General features: G+C 38.0%; 1 long non-coding RNA gene across 1 annotated transcript; it reads right to left on the reverse strand.

Annotated features, from left to right (window-relative positions):
• Positions 1 to 5,317: 5,317 nt before the first annotated feature.
• On the reverse strand, positions 5,318 to 8,042 carry LOC136750592 (uncharacterized). The gene is made up of 3 exons (XR_010816903.1): positions 7,930 to 8,042; positions 6,933 to 7,010; positions 5,318 to 5,359 (listed from the first exon to the last, which is right to left on the reverse strand). It is a non-coding gene; the product is annotated as an uncharacterized LOC136750592 (long non-coding RNA).
• Positions 8,043 to 21,724: the final 13,682 nt, after the last annotated feature.

Genomic DNA, 21,724 nt, shown 5'->3' on the forward strand with positions numbered 1-21,724 from the left:
TTTTAAGTCCTGAATGCACTTGCACTTAATTTCCACTTGTGTCTTCAGCTCCTTGTTTCATTGTGTGAAGTGGTTCTTTGGGTATTCACAATACGCTTCAAAGCTTTGAGCCCTTGAACCAAATCAACTCCAAATCTCCCCTGTTGAAGACTACAAAGATGTGGTTTCTTTATCCTGCTTATGCATGACACACCTTTCAGATCAGGAACTATTCTCTTTGAGTTAATGACATGGCCTCAGTTTCCCATATGTCACATGGTGACCAAAACTGAATGCAATACTGCAAGTGAGGTCAGTCAAATGTGGGTGTAATTGAACTTCCCTTGATTTCCACGTATTTGATTACCATTTCTTTCCAACTTCCCCAAACTGTTTAATAATGAGACATCTATGCTGTTCTCATAGGTTGCTTCTGCAAGTTCATTACCATGCATTGGAGAACCTGCAAAGCAATTTCTACTTCTGGTATATACAAAACCATAAGGCTGCAGAGAAAAATGACAGGCTGTATGCATTACCCATTACTAAAGCTGCTGAATCATTTATAAGCTGTAGTTTATCTATATTAATCCGGTCTTCATCCAGGGAGGAGAATCCACAGAGGGAAAGCACATACAGCTGAGCTTATCAAACATTCCTATACAAGCAGACTTGAATAAGATGCTATGAAACATCCCTGTAGTAATAAAACACTACGGAAGGTAATTATAGTCATCTGTCATTTTATTAGCTCTTATTATAACATGTTACCCTGCCAGGTATATTTAGCACAATGTCAATCAATGTAGTAATAAGGCAGCGTGAAACTTTAGTTACTGTACCTTTTACTTGACTGCCATCCCATCAGTGAAGTTTTTTAAACCAATGAATTTAGGCCCATCAGAATAATTAATCAAAGGAGCATAATAATAAAAAGGAAGGGCTGGGTGGTCGGTAAGAAGGTTCGGCTTCCAACGTGCCAATCGTCCAGCAGTCCAGGACTGACAGTATGCGCATGCACTAATTACACTATCATTTTTGTTTCCTTCTACCTCCTCTTTAGTTTCATTTCACTTTTCAAACCTCAGTTTATAAAAAGAACAAGTTCCCTTTACTATGAGTTCAGATAAAACAACACAGGCACTGGGCAGAGAGAGAGCCCAGTCTTTTAATTATTCGCTTTCGCTGTGTAGCCTGAATGTAGCGCAACTTCAAGAGGTTTTTTTTATTTATTTTTTTACATTCGGAGGGTTTTAAAATTGAAGTACTACATAACCGCAAAAGTGAAAAATCGAGCTATAGCATTCTATGGCAGACTTCTGTAAGACTTAATTATAGGCTGGTTATGATTTTCAGATTGGTAGAGAGAATACAATACAGTCCAATGAAAGCTCTACCCAAGTACCTAGAGAAAAACCCATGCTGGAGAGTTTACCAGAAACCACATTTTATCTGTTACTAGATTTGAAACAGGAACGTTACCAGATTTTACATATGATACATGCATGGCATGAACATGTTTAAAATGTAAAAGTACAAGTACAACTACAATAAAAGTGCCTGGGGGGGAGGAGCATCAAGTCATTCAAGTCTACCAGCATGACAGAAACATGGGCAGGAACACAACCAATGCAGAGATTCAGAGAATGACAGTTCCAAGTGGTGACGTCACCAGCTCATACAGTGACATGTGGTCATGATACACAGATGGAACTTGGCAGTGGGGTTTATGTACATGAGCACACCAAAAGAAGTACAGGAGTCTTTGGAAGGCCCTAAAAAACACCCCAGTCCCTCCCTTCATAAACAAGGCTGACTGGAAATCCAGCGGATAAACGTTCAGAAAAACATTGAGTCACTTTTTAGACACGCTCACCATTCACAGGCACTGAAACTGGAGCTCATAGTGCTTAGAGCATCAGACACATACAAATTCACATCATATATTCAGGGTTTAACTTTCACCTACTCTACAGACTCTTCTGGACTGTGCTCCAAGACTTGTGGGTGGGTGTTTGCGCTGACATCATTACAAACACACAAAATAAGCCACTTCAGGATAGGTTTTCAAACAAAAACTTAAAAAATCCCACCCAAGATAAAAGATTAAATTAATCCTACAGAAAACCTTCTGTATTCATTTAGCTCGCAACACCAAAAAGCAGAGACCTACTGTAGCTTGTTTATTTTAACACCCTGTGGCATGTGGAAAGTCTCAAAGCACCTTCCTTGCAACTCCATTCAGAAAGATAGATAATTGTTGCCAAGTCTCGCATTCAAAGTTTTGTTGTCGTTAGAAAAGAGAAAGAAAAAGGTAAATAAAGAGAAAGTGTACATTTCTTAAAATACAAAGTGCAACATTTCTTTATATTGCATCCAACATTACCATTTTTAATTGTGATCTGTGGCAGTTGCCTTACACATTTACAAGAGCTGCAGTGCTTGGGGCTGTGTTCTGTCAGCGTAGTAGAATTTGTTTCCACGGTTTTGAGTTAAACTCCAGTTATCTAACAGCCTGAAAACCTACTAATTCAGATTCCAAAAGGACGAACAATTACTTATAAAAACGTCTCTTAATATTCATATTTTCAGCTAGAGAAAGATATTCCATGCATACTTGTAGCAGTAAATGTTTCAATCATCACATCTTACAAGACAAAATTCTCTCTCAATATATCATACCAAACAACAGTTGTAAAACTCTGGAGTATGTAGCACACCTGGGTTGCAGTTCATGATTAAAATAAAGCCGAACAATAATCATTAACTCTGAAGCCATTTCCTTCTGCGTCATCACGCATTTACAAGTTTAAATATCAAACCTCTTCCCTTCCAGCTTATTAGACAGCCTTCGCTAAAACAGAAGAAAAAGAAGATGAGGAAAGTTCCCCACAGGTGCCCGAGGTAAGAAAAAAGATTAAGCAAACCCATACGACACAAAAAACAGAAGTGTGCTGGAAAAGCAGCAGTTCAACAGTCGCGCGTCCACTGTATAAAGGCCAGTTCAACTTACGCTGTGCGCTGCCTTGTCCATCCACTCTATTATAGAAAGCCACCCTTCTCAACAAACTCTCACCCTCGGCAGGTCTGCTGAAATGATTGTCTGGTATCAAGTGAAGGAAGAACAAGTGCCAAAGGCCGCCTCTCTCTTTAATCCACTTCATATGTTAGCAGCCAACCACAAGGAACGAAAAAGAAAAAAACCACACTGCATTTAGTTTCAAGTAATTCTTGTCAAGTGAGTCAACAGCTTCAGATGGGTTTGTACATTCTTTCGCGCGCACACACACCCTCCCAAGTGCAATCAGCCTTCTACCTCAATGATGTGCTGCCCATGTTTTGCGAAATGGTGGCACAATTAGGAAAGACGGGGGAGATTTATTAAAAAAAAAAAAAAAAAAAAAAAAAAAACACGAATCACTATAGTACCATCAATAAAATCTCTATTACATGGTTCAGACTCACAGCAGTAGTCGGAAGTATTCACTCCCTTTATTTGAAACAATTCAGTGATTCATGTCACTGAATAAATGTTGCTAATTAATCTATACTTATCCATCAACTTCACAATAGTTAATTGAGCCCCGATTCAGTCTAATGCAAACGGTCTTTCAATTACCAACCTGTTGCTAGATTATCACGTATAGTTTTTGCAGTGATGGTCTCATTCTGTATTTTTAGGCATTGTTTTATTATCTATCCATGCTTCTCTTAAAACCAATATATAAAATATAAAAGTGCGTCCAATACAGAAAACATCTGAATGTATGGAAAGCAAGGAAGATTGCTTGTATCATAAGAATTAGAACTGCAATGTATATCTGAGCCCTGATAAATTACTTCACTTATTCACTTACATACAATACTACCAGACTAGTCATAAATATGTTGAGGACTTTATTTTAATCATCAGCGCCATGCAAATCAATATACAAGCCCTTCATAAGAATGAGGCAGGACTGGAGATGCGGAAGCAATACTTTTAAATGAACATTAAACACCACTTACCTCCTTCCCTCTCACAAAAATTCTCCTCTCAGAACCGAGCACAGCTCCTACATTACTGGAAATTAACAAAGCACTCAAACGCAGCAGTCACAAGTTGCTGAAAACCAAAACCAGATCAGTCTTAATTTGCCACCTGGAAAATAACGATGAGCAAAACAGCCAATTAAACTTCCACCTTGCTTTGGCCCATTGCCTGGTAGATCATTCCAGGAAATACTCCCGTCTTCGCTGGTTTGACATTCGGTACAGCATATGGTTCACTGGTTACAAGAGCTGCTTCCGGACCCTTGTATCACTATACACCTTTCCCTTACATCTCCAGATCTGATATGGCGACAGAACAATCACACAGTGAATGCATGTTTCACCCAAGCCTGAGTGAGTCCTTGCAGGCATGTCTGAATTTCTGCATTATTACCACCCTGCATGCTCATCTGAGGGGAATGTTCTTAAGCCCGCTCCTCCATGCCTCATCCCTCTCTCTCTCCCAGGACTGCGAAATCAGATCTGTTTTTCAGGCTGACAGACGTTCCCGCTCTATTGTGGAAATGATTCACGGGGCAGGAATCGGAGCCTCCAAGTCAATTCTGCAGCGGGATAATGTGCTCCACTGTGAGTTGCTCCAGAATAAAAGCATATTTTCCCCCTCCCTCCTTCTGTAAGCCACACGTGCCCCCAGAACCATCAATTTCAGTCCTCTGAATCACCTGACCACATGGTGACTCGCTCCGCTTCCCTCCTTTTCATCTGGAATCCAGAGTGGCGCCTCAGCTTCTCCGGGAGGCCTTCTCCACTTGAACCCAGAGTGACTCAAGTTCCTGCCATCAACATCACAGGAGCAGCACGCCAACTTTCACGCTGAATCACCTGTCATCTATGTACATCCAGCAGCCATGAACCCTCACCCAGTTTTACACTTCATTAGGGGCTGCTCCTTTTCACCAAGGACAAATAACTTAACCAATTGTTCACAACACTTGTGGTTTTGGTTGTGGTAAGATTTTTATTTTTTAAACAGGTGTTTCTAAGTTATCTAAATGCAGTCCCACCATCCATCAATGTAAGCACTGAAGACTTGACATTACCATTGCTGTCCAACCATCTATACGGCTACTGACCTCTCTCTGTGGTTTAAAAACGATTTTATTTTTTTTAAATCTCCTCTCTGCATCTCCGAATTGGGCTGGGGTCCAGATTGTACAAATAGCAGTACATTGTATTGGACAGAACCGATGAATGAAACACTTGCAGTAAAGCCTTACTGGTACTCGGTGTACCACACCTGTCCCTAGTTGCTCAAGCATAACATTTTAAGAAAAGACACTTACCCTTCAGATGCATCTTTCGTCTCCTCCCCAAAGTAAATATCCAACTTCAGGTCAACAGATAGTCCATTGAAAAGAAAAGGAGAAACAACCTTTAACTTTCACAAACTATATTTCAGAACTGAATTGAGTTCCTGTAATTCTACTGAAATTAAAAATGTGCAGAATCCAAAGTGAACACATTCAGATTCAGTACACAAAAAGTTGGCCTTTTTTACGGTTTCATAGTTGTAGACTTAGCACATGCCAGAAAAAAAAAAATAAAAAAAAATATATATATATCTAAAGCTCTATCTATATGCTATATAACATTATGACATTTACCAACTTTGTGGTTGGGGTATGGCTCTGTAGGGCAACTAAAGCAGTTCCTGCAAACGGTGATGTATTAAGTGTACTACCCTGCCTCCTAGAATCCTGTGGAGATCAGTGTACCAAGAGAACCAGAATTGATTTGTTTGGATGGTAGCCTTCTCCGGTGCATTTTACAGTTTATGATGCAATTGCGTGGCGTATAATGCAACATTAGTAACACAAAAGTGAAAAGATATTTGACAGTGCAGTGTTAAAAACCAGAACCAATTGTAATCCATCTGTTCAGATTGGGCAGTTAGTCAGTAATGCCACCGCACAAAGTCAGTGTCTGTGCCAAAATGACTGGGTTTCAACTGTCAGACGGCAAATTGTCAATTTTGAGCTCTGAATCATATTCCGAGGGCAGTAAAATAATACAGGATTAAGAAGAATGGTGACTGTCTTTTTCAGTACATAACCAAATGAACCCTGTCACCCTGATTTGCTGTCATATCTTCCACAATAATGGCCAGAATTAGTTTAGAGTTCAAAACCACTCCAGACCAATCACTGATGACTGAGCCAGTAAATAACCTGCATGCTTTTTATTTTCACAGAATTTCACTGAAGAGTGTTTATCTGGACTGAGAGTATGACTTAATTTCCATTACATGTTAAAGGATTCACATAAACCTACTGATATCATAGTATGTCTTGTTTGTCAGGATCCCCATGCAATTTAATCCAATTTGATCGTTTTCCTGAAGTGTGCATTCTCTAGATTGTTAGACATGCACCTGTCATATTCAGAGGCCACATCTTAGCGGTTCGAATTGCATAGCCTTCAGGAAACTATACATTCTCCATGAAGCAAGCAAGCAAGCAATACAAGAACAATCAGCATGCACTAGATGGATTGTAATAAGGAGCCATTTCTTTCATTCCCTGCGGTCTGCTGAACAGATATTGAGGAGCATTATATATAAACAGCACACACACAAAACAATTCATGATGCAACAACATGATTACTAAACATTACTATTATTATCAGTGTTAAAGCTGAAGGAAATGTGAACAAAGATAGTCTAATCTAAAGCATGGTTGTATGTGGGCTAGGGTTCACATATCTTATGATGTATTCTGTACATTTAGGAAGAGCATTTGTTGATAGCTTCCACATTAAAAAGGCCCACATTTCCATGTATAAATCCTTTAGAACTATCTTCCAGGATGCCAATTACATACAAAAATAAGTAATAATAATAATAATAGTAATAATAATAATAATAATATTCAGTTATTTGAGGATAAATTGAACATTATACCTCATAGGTTTGACCCGCAATCAGCCTCAAACAGCAGAACTGTATTCCCCAGATTCCAACGCTAGCAGGACAGGTGATCTGGAAAGACGCAGTCTTGTTAAGTCCAAAGACATTAGCTATCAATGTCAGCCAGCTCCAACTCAAGTCCATTTCACAACAGGTACCATCATGGTAGGGTTCACATATGCATTCTTTGAATTCCTGCTTAACATCAACAATAATAAATACATGGGGGGAGGGGGCACAGAATTTGAATTTGTAAATGTCAAGAGGGAGAGATCTCCTGCTAAAATATTGAATATCATGGGTAATTACGTTCAGGCCATTCACAGGGTAGGGAAAATCCCAGACCTTCTTTGTATAGAGGTATTTTTCCCCACTAGATAGTTCTCTGATTTGTAGTTAGGTGACACACCCTTCACTCATTTTCTCACCTTTGAACCTGTGCATATACTTCCCAATTATGACCAATGATGGTCACAGCCTTCACGATGGCCTACGTACAGTGAAACAATGGCTACTACTCATCAAATTGGGAAGAAAAAAGAAGGAAAAGACTTATTGTCTCTATACATTTTTTAAATACTGCTATTTTACAGCATAGCCTTCCAAAACTCAGACCCCTTTCTCTCTGCATATTATTAGTATCCTCTGAAAAGACACAAACACTATCAAAAATAATTATGTCACTTTGCACAGTTATGTACCTTTCACTTCTCTGCATACAAACTTGTGTCATTGTCTATTTGATGGACATAGTTACTGACAGAAAAAGATCAGACATCCACTATACTTTCCATTTCCATTTTTTCCTCTAATCAGTAGTTCAAACCCTAGACAAGACAGAAAGTTTGACCTCAGTGCACAAACACAATATGTACTTTCAGCTGTTGCTTTCTTGTCCTTTACAGTTTGTCATTGCCAGAGGTGATAAAAACATGAGTCACAATTATATATTTTTGGTACTTATTTCTCTGCTCACAGAGACACCACTTACAATTCAGGGCAAGTTGCACTTTTCACTTTACAGGAAGAAAAAATAAATTCTTAAACCCTGGCAATTATACATATTCACAAGGGAACATCACCAGCCACACAATAATAACCACATTTGCATTAATCATACTAAAATATTTGGATCACTTTCAGATTCTTTTCCAGTCATTGTACAGTTGCAACATTCTTATTTTGTGCCCAGATTCCAGTTCCAAGTTCCAGTTCCAGAACCCCCCCCAACACAGCTCTTAATTGAACAAATGAACTAATCACTGCCCTAGAATAACTATAGGGAGATTATTTGATTAGCAAATAAAGTTCTGAAGGAATGTAATTGGGAAATTAAGAAACTTAAATTTGTCAATGTACTAATGTGCAAACAACAATGACCTTACATGAGGGGAGAAGGAAAAAAGCTTACAAGTCAAAACTTTTTTTGAAAGGTTTTCTATTATCTGATACGTCTGATACTGATTTTTTCAGTTCTAAGCGATTTAGTTAAATATGTATGTGGCATTTCAAATCTACAGAGGCTTGTCCACCTTTTATAAACAGAACTTGTCAATCAAGCTGTTCTGCAAAAATCTACCAAAACTAAAGCACATCTAATTATAGTCCTATTTGTGAATTAGAATATTCAGAACTACTGCATTTCTCATCTTTCAGACAATGTGAAGAGACAGAGACAGCTTTAGAACAGAGTACTTTGACAGTGATAACTCCAAGGAGCTACAGACCACTGCACATGACTACAACAGGTTTGGATCAAAGTTACAAAACTCTAGCCTCTAATTTTCAGGATAACCGGAAACAAAGCCTTCACAGACCTGTATTTTTTTTTTTAAAGTCCACATATGAAGATGGTTAAAAGGAATGGGTTTAAATTTATACTTTAATGAAGCGATCATTTTGCATTAATTATGTACAGGGTGTGTCTGAAGTCTCTAAAAGTAAATTGAAAAATGCAACTTACGAATTGTTTCTCTTTAAGTGATGTCAGACAGACATCCTCAAGCACACGTCCCCTGGCATATTGAAAGCAACTGCATTGCACTTACTGATGTGTTATAGTCTATGTGTAACAATAAAAGAGAAATTATTTGATATATAATATATATATATATAGTACTGTGCAAATCCATATTTGGTGTGACCACCCTTTGCCTTCAAAACAGCATCAGTTCTTCCAGGTACACTTGCACAAAGTCAGGGATTTTGTAGGCATATAGTCAGGTGTGTGATTAAACAATTATACCAAACAGGTACTAATGAACATCAATTCAATATGTAGGTTGAAACACAATCATTAACTGAAACAGAAACAGCTGTGTAGGAGGAATAAAACTGGGTGAGGAACAGCCAAACTCAGCTAACAAGGTGAGGTTGCTGAAGACAGTTTACTGTCAAAAGTCATACACCATGGCAAGACTGAGCACAGCAACAAGACACAAGGTAGTTCTACTGCATCAGCAAGGTCTCTCCCAGGCAGACATTTCAAGGCAGACAGGGGTTTCCAGATGTGCTGTCCAAGCTCTTATGAAGAAGCACAAAGAAACGCGCAACGTTGAGGACCGTAGAAGCAGCGGTCGGCCAAGGAAACTTACTGCAGCAGATGAAAGACACATCATGCTTACTTCCCTTCACAATCGGAAGATGTCCAGCAGTGCCATCAGCTCAGAATTGGCAGAAAACAGTGGGACCCTGGTACACCCATCTACTGTCCGGAGAAGTCTGGTCTTCCATGAAGGCTACTTCTGACTTGCGGCCAAAAAGCCATACCTCCGACGTGGCAACAAGGCCAAGCGTCTCAACTATGCATGAACATACAGGAACTTGGGTGCAGAAAAAAGGCAGCAGGTGCTCTGGACTGATGTGTCAAAATTTGAAATGTTTGTCTGTAGCAGAAGGCAGTTTGTTCGCCGAAGGGCTGGAGAGCGGTACACGAATGAGTGTCTGCAGGCAACAGTGATGCATGGTGGAGGTTCCTTGTAAGTTTGGTGCTGCATTTCTGCAAATGGAGTTGGGGATTTGGTCAGAATGAATGGTGTCCTCAGTGCTGAGAAGTACAGGCAGATACTTATCCACCATGCAATACCATCAGGGAGGCATCTGATTGGCCCCGAATTTATTCCGCAGCATGACAACGACCCCAAACATACAGCGACAGTCATTAAGAACTATCTTCAGTGTAAAGAAGAACAAGGAGTCCTGGAAGTGATGGTATGGCCCCCACAGAGCCCTGATCTCAACATCATCGAGTCTGTCTGGGATTACATGAAGAGAGAGAAGCAACTGAGGCTGCCTAAATCCACAGAAGACCTGTGGTTAGTTCTCCAAGATGTTTGAGCCAACCTACCTGTTGAGTTTCTTCAAAAACTGTGTGCAAGTGTACCTAGAAGAATTGATGCTGTTTTGAAGGCAAAGGGTGGTCACACCAAATGGATTTGATTTTGATTTTTCTTCTGTTCACTCACTTTGCATTTTGTTAATTGATAAATATAATCTAATAATGTTTATTTTTGAAAGGATTCTTACTTTACAGCATTTTTTCACACCTGCCTAAAACTTATGCACAGTACTGTAAATATAAGGTTATGCATTTGAGAAGCCTGTTGCTTGCCCACACTTACTTTCCAGATTCTCAACATCACCCTTATCTGTACCGTACTCATGGTTTCAGAAGCTAGCTTTTGTGGTACTTTTATATGGTCTGTGATTCGTACCCATGAATTATTGGAGCTCTTTTACTTTATATTCTTTTCCAAACAGTAGCTTTGTGGTTTGCAGTTACATACTGTAGCGGCATAGTGAGAGAGATAGTAGTAATATTGTGGCCTAACTAAAAGACAGGGAATGCAGACTGTGCTGAACTTTATTTGACTGACTGATGGACTATGCAAATTTGTATTGAATGCTTCCCTTGTGTGTTTCATTGGATAGTATTTCTGCACTCTTATTGGTTTAAACCTTGATCCTTATTAATGCATTTCACCCCCAGACTGTACAAGATCGTGTTTGTGTATTTTGAATCACAATTATGCTGGTTGATACAAGACCCAGTAACACTGAATCCCTGAAAACATGTCTGTGCAAATTGGGCCTATATGAACCTAGTACCTGGTAACTGAATCAGAGCCATGAATAAAGATGTGAGGCTATAGCAATTCTAATAAAGTACATACAGTGCCATGCTATATATATACACAAGATAAACATATTACATAAACACATACCCACAGAAACATGTAGGTTTACACATTGTGAAGTATTTGGAAGGCATGTCTTCAAACCAGTGCTGCCCATTTGGTTCATTGCGTACATTTCTGTATCCTTTGGAGCATGTCCACCCATCGCTATCCTCAGTATTGTGAGTAAACCAGTTCAGTCCTCACTACAAAATATAGCACTGTGTCAGTCAGCACCCCACACAGGACTGATGGTATTATGCATTATTATAAACACAATTGGCTTTTATTTAAAATATCCCTCTTCCAGAATTCCTAAGGTAGCACCTTGGTATTTTCCCCACAGAATTTGTTCGTCTGCCTTGAAGTCCAGGTAAAACAAAGAAAGCAGCATATTTTGCCAACATTTCCACACACTAATTTAGCGTACTGGACGCAAGACTATATAATTGCAAATACATTTGCAGCAGCTATAATTCATCTTAGCAGCAATGGGGGGGCTGTAGGGCTTTATCTGTATAAAATATAGATTATTCATGCGTTTGCTGCACAGTTAACATCCTGTAATGAACAAGAAACGTAGACTTTACAGGTGCTGGAGTAAATAACTACAACACGCATTAGAAAACAGTAGGCTGACATCTTGTGGTCACATATTAAAACTACACTCCAGTCCACTACATTAGTAAAAGTCAGTCAGCTCAGTACCAGCAAGATAAATCCACACCACTTTTAAATATAGCCATGCCACTCCACAGGAAGACTCGGTTTGCAAAATAGCTGTTGAAATCGGCTTTACCTCAAGCTTAATACTTCAAAAATAAAACCTGGTATATTACAGTGAATCCAGACCCATGAGCTGTAAATGCACAATTCATTAAAAAAAAAAACATGCATTTTCTATTAATCGGCATATGTATCATAAATAAAAATGTATACACATGAATGTACAGTATTCAGTTCATCATTTCATGACCTCACAACATTACTGTCCTTTCACACACTGTATACAAAACTGAATTGCTAGATACATGAATTGGTTTGAATTTGTTTCAAGTATATTAGCTTTTTTTATATTATTCACCTAAGTAATATGATGAAATGCAATGGTGTTGCTCAATCGCACCCGATTTCAAAGCCCTTTTGGACAAAACTTTACTACCTTGCACGGGAGATCAATGGTGCGAATTTTAGATAGGGCAGATCGGCTGTCGAAAAACCTTAGACAAGACAGTTCCCTTTGTCTGGCTGTTGGCATTAAAAACACAAGTGGCATTGTTCTTGTTGTGTATTTATTCAGTACGTTTAGCTGGGAAGGGCACCGGCAGTTGTGTTCAATGTGCCAGTGAGTCTAAAGCTTCGGGGACCGCAGCTCCAGCAGATCCACACTGGCGCACAGATCCGCTTCACAGTGGCCTATTTGTACTGCATCCCAAGGCTAGCGTGACCCGCTTCCACAGCTATACGGCTCAAAGTGTCTAAAGTACTGAACGTCTTGTACTCGTATGGTATTTTTACAATGCTTCCATATTGTGCCAAAGCCTGCCTCCTGGCTCGCCGCTTCACTGCAGACTATTCTGTTTCCAACTCTTTCCTTTCTGCCAAGAGTCTATAAACATAATTGATTTCTAAGATAGCAACGCGATGACTATTATTAGTTGCGGTTTGACCCCACAAAATGTGCGCTTTCCCCAAAATCCCCCACAGCTGAACCACTTCAGTGAAAAGACGTAATGACAGGGTTTCACAACCTTTTATTTAAATTAAATAGACACAAATCAGAAACACCTACCATGCATCACCAGCGTGTCCAGGCTCAATGGATTGTGCTGTGCTGCTGTGCTGCTGTGCCGAAAATGAAACTATGGTTACAAATTCGCTTCTTTGATAATGCGCTTAGTGTGATTTCTTAGAAATTGTCTACAAGGAGCGTCTTATTCATTTGTGTTGATAGTACATGCAACTAAAGCTGGTTTGCGTGGTTTTATAATAGCCGCACTCAGTTGCATTAGGCTACTTTGAAAAGGTACAGGAGGATATAAATAGATTTACATTTAAATGGGTCTATCAGTAGTTTAAAGGGTACCATTTCTGAGAAAAGCATGTCATTCAGCACACTGTTGTAATCATGAATCACTATGTATAGGTCTACAATCATTCTAAAGCCTGCTTAGAACATACATGTTTAACGAATACCTCAGTGCAGCCACCTGCTCTGGAGCGGTCCAATACAGGTTCTAGTGAAATCTCAAAGCAAAATGGTATTCATTATCAGCTACAGTTACTACAAGCCAACTGCCATAAGTATGAGGCCAGATTGCTGCTCACATGGATTTTTCTTATAGAGTTTTCTTATAATCCTTCCAGCAGGGTAGTCTGTAGTATAGACATCTCCCTTATGAGGGTACAAGGCTGCAAGTGCAACAACTTCCTTGGCACCACCACAGATGATATTGGGGACAGATCTTTAATAAGAACATCAGCAAATGAGAAAGGCTGCAAACTAGCACCATTAGTTCAGTCTAGTTGAGCATATGGTGAAAGTCATCAAGATTTGTATTAAAGCATCCCACAGAGTCCGCTTCAACAACAAACTTAAACCCTGCAAGCACTTACACTTGATTTCCACTAGGACTTAACTCACGACCCTCCACTTTAGAGTCCAGGGCCCTAACTACTAATCCACACTGCTGCCTAATTGAACGTTTTGAGGGATTGATGGTGAAAACTTCATCTTTAATGCAATGTCCACATAATATTATCTGCACATGAGAACTGTGCAACATTAAATCAGAATCGAGGTTAAGATATTGCATCAGTAAAGATCTTAAGACTAGAAGCTCAATTTAAAACGAAGATTAAATACATCTTAATTAGTAAGTATCAACTACTATTAAATTGTTTCTCTTCCTTGATTGAATGTTTAGTGCGTTCTTCCATTGATCTTGCCAGGTCACATAAAAGCACTAAAGCCCACCTCCTCGTGAAACAGGGTTATTATAAAAGTACACAATTTCAAAAATGTATTGTGATCAAACTGCATATTTCTGTCACACACAGTACAATGCCAATGGAAATAGCAGCTCAAAGTTTTTTTCCCCAGTTTATAGATCAATGTGAGCTCCGTGGGTAACCCTTGCATCATATCCTGATCACACCCATTTAATATCTAGTATCAATCAGAGCATCAAGGCCTACAAAAAAAAAAAAAAAGACCGCAAGAAAACAAACTGTTACATACTGATTAACTAATATTTTCAAATTTAAAGTTTTGGTTTCATCTCATCTTCCATTGGAACCTCAGTGCTGAAACTCGTGTGACATGATTGGATAAAAGGCCAATGAACTCCCCCGAGTCTACTGCACTACTGCACTATGGGAATGCCAACCTGGAGTTTCATTTCGATCTACAGTACTATCAAGAGAACAAGTTGGCAACGCGAATGGTCTCGCAATCCAGATAACTTTTTATAGGAAAGCGGGAGTTATTATAAAAAGTGAGGACAAACACCCCTTACCACTAGGGTATACCCCTATGATAGTTTATTATACCTCTCTGTGCTGTACCATTTCAAAAAGTGATAATGGACTTTCTTTTAAATAGTACTTTTAAAAAGTAACAGTCGATGTTTAAGAGAAATGGAAACTAAAAACAAGGAGACTAATAAATCAACACGTAACTTTCAATTCATCAGCCACCCGACCAGTTTGCGGTGCATCTATAATCCATTTTCCGTTGATACTCGTTCAGCAACAAGAACTTGAGCCACCCGTTGAAATTTACATAGGATTGGTCATAACCCCAGAAAGTCCTCAACGAATTGGCATCAAATCATTTATAAGGTGGTTTGGAGATACATTTTTAAAAATCCCCCCACTAGAAACTTACGTTAGTATTAAACCACAACATTTCTCAAAAACCCAACAATACTTCTAACACTCATCTTGCACAAACTTCAGTCACAGCTCCAATGCCTTTCAGATGAGTCTTTACAAGCAAAATAAAAAATCTTTATTACAATTTTAGGGACTCCAATAATTTAGGTGCTTATCCTCCTACGTGGTTGCAATGAGTACTTATCACAGACAGAAACTAGCTGCTCTACCTGGATTTTGTTTTATTAAATTATCCTATGGTTATCTGGGCTTTTAAATCTTTTTCTAATTCCAAAAACTTGTGATTCATTTAGGCTGTTTTTGTAGTTTTCCTCCAGCAGTAGTAGTAGTAGTATTAGTAGTAGTAGTTAGTAGTAGTAGTAGTAGTCAACAAACTATAAATAAAACATGACTGTAAATGTTTTTTCATAATGCTGAAGAAGTTTTTTTTTTTTTTCAAGCTTTCTTCCATTGCTTTTCTAGCTTTACTAAGCATATAAAATAGATTTATTAACAATTTTGAATGGGCTTACATGTGATTTTTGTCCACTTACATGTATGGAGATATATTGATTACCAATGATGCGCTATTCTAACTGCATGGAGTCATTTTTTGATGGTCCCATAATTAGATTAATAAGATGCATATTGTCTGGAATGTATACAATTTAAATATTAAAAACTCACTTAACATTAGTGTAAAACTATATACGTTATAACACTCAAACACACATTGGTGGCTACGTACTGTAATAAAAAAAGGAGGAAAAAAAAAAAACAGAAATAACTAAGGTTTTTGAATGTTAGAAAATGTGTATGTACTTAAAAGGCTCGAGTCCACTGTGAAAATACATTATTGCCTCCACCTCCTGTCTTACAGTTAACGCCCCAACTCCTAAACTAGCTAGGTATGATAACAGAATAATGTGTCGTTAAATGGGACAATTGCACACTATTCAAACCACCATCTTAAATGAAAGAGTATCGTTGGAGTTTAAAAGAACATAAAAACTGAGAAAATGCTATACAAATCACATTTATTAGGAACACAAAGCTTAAATAAAAGATATATAAAATCGCTACCAATTACTATTTTGTTTCCTTGAAAATACTCAGAAACATGAAATATCTCCCCTGGTTATGAAATGAATAATCTGTATCTCTTCGCCTACCTATATACATACACATGCCGAAAACAACAGTTCCGCTTGGCAAATTAACTTACCGATTAGTGTTGCCTCTATTACGTATTCTCTCTACCAGATGTGTTTGCCCCAGCAGTACAGTAGGCTCTGAGTAACGGTGCCAGGAGTGAGTGAGTGGAGGGAGGTGCAGCAGAATGTAGTCTCTCTCTCTCTCTCTCTCTCTCTCTCTCTCTCTCTCTCTCTCTCATGACTCATGGTGTATTCACAAAGTGCAGTGCTAATATCTTTATTTCATTCCTTTCATGTAAGGTGATTTTTATTCCTCCTCCTATACTATTGAGTATTAACTATGACCATACAAAAAATAAAAAATAAATGCACAGACACTTCCATGTAGAAGGTGGAACTTCTCCCTGTAGTTACTAGAACTGTAGGGACTATCTGAGATGTACCTTTCAGATAATACATTTTATTACAGAGCTGGTTGATGATTCATCCATCCTTATTACACAACCAGTTCCTGCCTCATGGTAGCAGGAGATGCAGTTTGAGATTTCTCCCAGATTCAGCACCATCTTTCCAAATAAAACAAGGCAGACAAAAACATCCTGCTTGGTACACATTGCATTTTGGAAAATGGGGCAACTGACAGGCAGCCAGGGATAACAAGCTGTTCAGTTCAGATCTCCTGACAATGTTACTAGATACCTATAAGGCCAGTTACATAACTGTATGGAATGGACAAGAATAATTCATGTGCACCATAGTAATACTTCAAAGCTTTTCTCCTGTCCAAACAGGCTTACGAACTATATTTCTTCATCTAAAACAAAACGCATGAAATAAAAAATAAAGAATAAAAACAACATAAAAACAACATACAACATTCAGTAGTACGATTTGATAATCAGACACTGCTGAGCCACTGTTCTCCAATCATCTCACAGAAAAGACAAGACGTAAGCTCGCTAATCCACATTCCTACAGTCTCAGCCATTTGTACTGGTATAATTCACCACACTACTCTATTCTCAGGAACCAATACAGCAGATCTTAATACTTCTCGTGTATTTTAGCTCTTGATCTAGATTCAGTCCCAGTTTGCATAAGATAAAACCCCCTTTGCTGGTCTCATTTAAAACGCTCTATTAAGAGAAGTTATTAACTGAATCATCATTAATAATTTGACAAATTATCTTGTTAAGAGACAAAATTAGCTTGATTTCCACGATTCAAACTTCTTAACTGAAGCAAACAACAAACAAATAAAATCTTCTATTGTTCTCTTTGAGTTTCAGAATTTCTCCTCATTCGGCAGAGCAGTTTCAATGGGACTGCAATGGAGCCCATGAAAAATAATCAGTTCTAATTATGGGTTGTTTTATACAGCCCAGACACCCATTTAGTAAGTGGTGCTTCCTAAGAGTCACCCTAAAAAACTCCACAATACACATTATACATCTGCCAGAAATCAATCTAAACTGTTTGCAATATATCTACAGTATAGTGTTTGGTAGCTTTCTCTGCAATTAAAAAGGGCTGTTAATTGTGGTAGCATTTCTGGCATTCCAGCTCTCTGAATTTCTATACCGTCCACCATTTACTCCTTCACCCTGCTTCACTCCATCCTCCTCTTCTCCTTTGCTAACCTTGGAGTCTCCGACACAGCTCTCTCCTGGTTATCCTCCTACCTCAATGGCCACACATACCAGGAGACATAGCGTGGATCTTTGTCCACACTGCAACCTCTCCTAACAGGTGTGCCTCAAGGCTCTGTCCTGGGACACCTCCTATTCTCTCTACATACATTCTCTAGGTCCCCGCATCGCATCCCATGGATTCTCCTACCATTTCTATGCAGATGATGCCCAGATATTCCTTTCTTTTGCATCTTCTGATCTCACATCTTTTCCTGTCTCTCTGCTATCCCCTCCTAAATGAACTTGCATCATCTCATGCTTAACATTTCCAAATCTGATCTCATCTTCTTTCTACCACTCTCTCCATCTCTGTTCCCCTGGAATCTATCACACTCTCCCCCTCCTAAGAAACTAGAAGTCACCCTTGATCCAGTTCTATCCTTCTCTCAGCACATCTCCATGCTAACACATACCTGCTGATTTATTCCTGAGCAACATACACCGAATCTGCCCCTTTCACGAACTTCTCGACTCAGCTGCTCATCCAGACCCCTGAGATTATGCCCCTGCTTACTTATTGTTATTATTATTATTATTATTATTAATAATAATATTATTATTTATTATTATTTATTTATTAGCTGACACCCTTGTCCAAGGCCACTTACTTATGCATTGCTGGAACATCTGCACTAGTAACCTCATTGAACTAGGATGTATACTTATAATTTTGTATCAATTTTACTACAGCACTTTTGTAACACTTAAATTGCTCATTGTGTAAACTAAGTTGCCTGGATAAGGACATCTCCCTAGAAATTATGAATATAGCTTCCCCCGATCTACTTGTAGGACTGCAGGGTGGTCATTTTTATTGTATTAATTTGATTACATTGTAGTTAAGGGAGAGATATGAGGCAAGACCATAAAAGGGTAATGATTAGCACTCCACACCTTTTGTAACCACTGAATCGAGTGCCGTTGTGTGACTAAGTTAACGTGACATCACTGCGGTTGACACTAGTGCCATTCTATAATCCATGTTTCAGTGGCGATAAACCAGATAATGTCACTGTGCCATTAAAAGAAATAAAGAGGGATCTAATTTTTTCATCAAGCTTGTATTATGAAAGAACTGTGCATTGGAAGCTTCAGCAAGCCATGTTTACTATTAATTAAAGGTTATTTTTACAGATAACATGGGGAAAATTAAAAATGGCAAGATCAGACATAAAAAAGTATAGCCCTAACTGTTTTAACTGTACAACAATAAAAGCATTCGAAGTTTTTAAGTTGACTGAAAAGTACAGCTTGCTGAGACTTTCACTTTTCTGGCAAGGTTAAAAGGTACTTTTCCTTTATAACAGAGAATAACAGTTCTCTGTAATATAACAAAAATGTGGTTTATTATCTACATAGTGGATGTCTGAGAAACAGTTAGAACACCTAAGATATAAAGTTTCTAATTGAATAATATTCTGTCTGATACTCATCATATTGCACAGGATAGGACAACGGTTCAAACTTTCATGTTGAGGACAAGGGAAATCAGACCAGTGTTTTAGCATAATAATATCAGTTATACAATTTAATGATCAGTCTCTAACTGTGCCACTTCCAACTCAAACAATACTAATGCACACAAATCAATACAAAATGACAAGTTGTAAAACCTGAAAACACTGGTCCTTTTTGGGCAAATTGCTCACTCTCACACCATAGTGTAATATTATGAAATGTACTATGCATTTTGACCCCTAAAAATTGATTCCTATACATTTTCAGGCAAGTATTTCAAATCAGTACTTACAATTTAATTACAATTTAATCTCACTAGAGTGCAACTTCACAACGGTTATTACCAATAGAGCACTGCTCGACGCTGTCCAGTATGGGGACGTCAGATCAGAAGCACAAATCTGATTGTAAGGTGTACATTCCTGGTGTTGAAGCATATTGCAGCTCTGTGGCCAGTTGAACAAAAGTCCCCCCCTTAGAATATTCAACTAGAACAGGCTGAAATGAATGTCAGTCAATAAAAATAGTTTTTACATCTATTCAGCTTAATTAGACTTATTTTATGTGGCTGGCCACTTCAACAACATTTCTGATATTGCCATGTCCTTCCTCTCCCGTAGTCTGTTTCTCTGTATAGCTCTTTTCTTTTTGTATTAATTGTTATAACATGGTCACTTTTCTCCCCACTTAATTGCAACTATGCTCCCTCATTTGGAACCAATAAATAATGTTTTCACAAGCACTAGCGCTTTTCGTTCTTTTCATTTTACAGTCTAATGAAAAAGTAACCTAACCTCCCACTAATGAAAGGCTCCAATTTCCCAATCTAGCTAGGGCCATGTTTGCATTTCTACAATGATCCCCAAACACAACACGGGACTGAGCCAAATCTGCTATTTCCACTAGTTCTGCTTAGATGGTGTCTGAAGGAGAGGAGAAGGAGAGGGGAGGAGAAACCCCAGTGTCAGAGAGAGGAAAAAAAAAAAACATTATACACATATTATATATATATATATATATATACACACACACACACACACACACACAATGTTACTGCTCAGCAAGAGCTCAGTCAGACATCATCCAAAATAAAATCATTATAAATGTATTGAAAACAGACCATATTTTACACTTTGATCAGTTTTCATGCATTTAAAGAACTACAGAACTGAAACAGAATATTTATATTTGTTATAGCCTATTTTTAGATAACTGTTATATGTTATATTCATCATGTGCAAAATCTTGCAAACTATACCTGTGTAAATCAAAACATCAAAACACAGTTATAATTGGCAAGATCACCCTGGATAAGGGTGTCAGCTAAGAAATATATAATAATCATCATATGGCTTTAAAATACACCATTTCATTTTGATGTACTTAACCACACATTACACAATGTTGGATAACACTATGTAACAATTTACAGTATGATCGTAAATCTCGAAACTACTCACTCCTAAATCTTTTGTAGTCATTTTTGTATTACTTTAGTATAAATACATGTTAATTTGGATTTATGTTTCTTTCTATGTGAATGAAAAGACAGTCACCCGTTTTCTCATTGGAAATAGTAACATTTCAAAATATCACTGTCCTGGTCACAAAAGCAAAGTTTGTGGGGAATAACAGACCTTTTCCATACTTTTGGGCATAAGCAATTAGGAAATAATGCTTACTACCCAGGAACAAACAAACAACAAAAAAAAGTTACACTGTGTAATAATTTATAAGTACAGTATATATTCTTTTTTTGGAAACGAAAGAAAAATCATCTAAATCATTAATTTTTTTTGACAAAAACAAAACAAACAACCAACTAAAGGAAAGGAAAACAGTGAAAAACAGATATATCCAATTTGAATTGCAAAGATGTGGAAGGCAGAGACACGTCAGTGCAGTTGCTTTGCAATCATTTGACTAATGCACCATTAGCTTCATTCAAGTAGATTCCCAGTCTTTCTGTATTTCTTTCCATTATTTTAAACTATATAACATGGTCATGCATTGAACTGCTTAATTTACTAAATTACACTAACATACAACAGTACCTTGCAAAAGGATTCAGACCCTTCCAATAGTGTCCAATTTTGTAAAATTACAAAATGATGCATACATACATTTTTTTAACTTGATATTTTATTCAAAACTCGAATGGTCAAACTGAAGACTTTTAAGGATAGGATAAGTTAAAGTAAATGTTAGCTAAAACTAAATAAATTAAATGGAAAACTTTTGATTGCATATGCAGACCCCTCAACTCAATATTTGGTGGAAGCACTTTTGGTAGCAATATCTGCAAGTCTCGATTTGTAAGTTTAGCTTGGTGCAATTTATGCCCATTCTTTTTGGCTGATTTGCTCTGAGATCGCTTAAGAACAGCAGTTTTTCAAAGGATTCAAGGAAATTCACATTAGCCACTGCAATGT

This window comes from Amia ocellicauda, chromosome 5 (assembly GCF_036373705.1).
Source record: "Amia ocellicauda isolate fAmiCal2 chromosome 5, fAmiCal2.hap1, whole genome shotgun sequence".
NCBI lineage: Eukaryota > Metazoa > Chordata > Actinopteri > Amiiformes > Amiidae > Amia > Amia ocellicauda.